The sequence below is a fragment of the Mus pahari genome, chromosome 20 (assembly GCF_900095145.1).
Source record: "Mus pahari chromosome 20, PAHARI_EIJ_v1.1, whole genome shotgun sequence".
Taxonomy (NCBI): Eukaryota; Metazoa; Chordata; class Mammalia; order Rodentia; family Muridae; genus Mus; species Mus pahari.
The window spans coordinates 37,642,466-37,645,292 of record NC_034609.1 but is presented as its reverse complement, the minus strand read 5'-3'; positions in this window follow the sequence as shown (position 1 = coordinate 37,645,292).

Below are 2,827 nucleotides of genomic sequence, written 5' to 3'. Positions count from 1 at the left end.
AAGGCGTGCCTTGAATGTCCTTCTAGACTGTGCTTCATCATGGAGCGAGCTGCTAAGGTAGAGATGAGAAAGCTCTTTCTCAATAAGCCCTACATTGGGCTTTAAACCATAAATGAATTTATGTTGCCGTAGAAATACAGATAGAGTCAGGTGGTGGTGGCCCATGTCTTTAATTGAAGCACTTGAGAGGCAGAGGCAGGAGAATTTCTTAGTTCAAGGCTAGCCTGGTCTACAAAGTGAGTGAGCTGCAGGATAGTTGCACAGAGAAATCATGTCTGGAAAAAAAAAATCAAGGAAAAGAAATTCAGATAAAATTACAAAAACTTTTCTTGAAATTATATGACTAGATGGTGTGTGTGTGTGTGTGTGTGTGTGTGTGTGTGTGTAAAATCTGGGCCATATGTAGTGGTGCACACCTTTAATCGCAGCTCTCAGGAAGCAGAGATAGGTGGATATCTGGGAGTTATGTGCCAGCCTAATCTACATAGCAAGTTCCAGCCTGACTAAGGCTACTTTAATGAGACTCTGCCTTAAAAACAAAAAACAAAACCCATGAGGGAAGGGGAGCGGGGTTGTGAGTATTCCCGTGTGAGAGCGTTTGTTAGTTTGTGATACACTGTTTATCAGTTGGTGTACTGAGCCAATTCAAACCAGATTAGATTATATTAAAGGCAGGTTTATTGGGAAACTGCTCTCGAGCCCTGAGTTCACTGGCCCCAACGAGGGAGGCCAGGGAAATCATTATAGGAAGGGAGAGGGAGAAGGGGAAAAGAGAGAAAGGAAGAGTGCGCAAGCAGAGGAGGGGGCTCGGGGGATGAAGAGAAACCAAAATGTCTGAATTATATAGGGAAGAGCCTGGGGGGGGGCAGGCAGCCAAGTCTCTGGGCTAGGAAGTTCAGGGTTGGGGTTGGAGAATGCCAGGTAGGGACTGAGGGATGCCAGGAGAGCATGGAAGCCAGGTCTGCTTTGATATGTAATATATGCACTTCTGTCCCTTGCCTCTGGTCTGGAAACCCNAGGGAGAAGGGGAAAAGAGAGAAAGGAAGAGTGCGCAAGCAGAGGAGGGGGCTCGGGGGATGAAGAGAAACCAAAATGTCTGAATTATGGGGGGGGGGAGAGGGGGAAGGGCAACCTGCCCAGCCCCTGGGCTGGAAAGTTCAGGGTTAGGGACAGGATATGCCAAGTAGGGACTGAGGGATGCCAGGAGAGCATGGAAGCCAGGTCTGCTTTGATATGTAATATATGCACTTCTGTCCCTTGCCTCTGGTCTGGAAACCCAGCAATCGGAGTCAGGATGCGCATGTTCAGGACGCGCATGCGCCAGTCCCCCTGGGATGTCAGAAGACAATCTTAGGTGCAGGCTCTTCCAGATGGCTTCAGACAGGGTTTCATGCACTGTGGTTTATGTCAGGCCTGTAAAGCCTGAAGGTTCCAGGGAGTCTCTTGATCCACATCTCCTCATCTGCTGCTATCCTGATGCAGGAGCGCTGTAGGTCAGTGGTGTCTGATTTCCCAGCGGAGGTGTGGCCTTGCTGGAGGAAGCTTATCTTTGCGGGGGGGGGGGGGGGGCTGGCTTTGAGAGTTCACAGCCTCCTTTCGCTCCCAGTGCAATCTTTCTGCTTGGTGCTTGTAGTTGAGGAAGTGATCTCTTATCTTCTCCTCCTGCCTCCATGTCTACTTCCTGCTGCCGCGCGTCTTCATCACCATGGACTCATTCTTCTCCTTCTGGAACTATAAGCCGAAATAAATTCTTCCTTCTATAAGTATCTTATCGTAAAACAAAATAGTAACCAATATACTGAGGATCCCTAAGACTCTTCCCCCAAGGTTAAAATTCACTGGGTACGGCTATGGTAGTGGGTGGACATCTTTTCCAGGATCTGGGACCATATAAGGAGTTGGTTCTGTGGGCTTCTATCTCAATGTTCTTGACAGCTGTAAACAGACTATAGAAATGGCGGACAGATGTTTCTATCTCCATGTGAGTTTTCTGGAGAGGATGAAACAAAACTTCTGTCTGGATGACTCACTGTGGAAGCCGTGTCTAGCCAGCCCGTAAATAGCAATGGCTAGCCACAGAAAATAGAGTCACCACCCAAAAGCAAGCTGGGCTTCGACAGTGTCGAGCCGAGTGGATTTCTTACAGAGGAAAGCAGAGTGTTCAGTTTTACACACTGGCAAGTGTGTCGGTGAGCCAGGGGAAGCAGGAGTGAGCCGCCCTGGCCTCCAACTGCAGGATCCAAGGTTCTGCAAGCCTGCTGCAGAACTCTGGGGCAAGTGCCAGGCTTGTGCATTCATAGCGTTCAGTGCTTCAAGTCTTACAAAGAAGCCGGAGGCTGTTTTGTCCTTTAAAATCATTCCCGAACTTGCAAATGTCTTCTTTTTATTTTTAAGAAAAAGAGAATGCCCTCCAGCTCCAAGACTGAAAGGCCAACTGTTTAACTAGACTGGAATCACGGCTATCGTTGTGGTAGTATTGGTAGTGTCGTGTGTGAACACGTGTGCTTCACGTGTACACGTATATGTTGTATTTGTCTGTTGGAGGAAGTCTCAGGTGTTAGAGTCAGGAACCCTGTCTACCTCCTTTGAGGGAGGGGCTTGGAATTCACCAGTTAAGCTAGACTGGCCACTCCATGAGCCCCCAGGATTCTCCACTTCCATCTCTACCTCCCAGGCACTGGGGTGATAAGGATGTGCCCGCATGCCCAGCAGTTTTACGTGGGTTCTGGGGGAATTGAAGTCGGGTCTTTGTGTTTGCAAAGCAAGCGCTTTCCTAACTGGCTTTTCTCCCAACCTCCTATTAGGCATTGTTTTGGTTTGGTTTTCT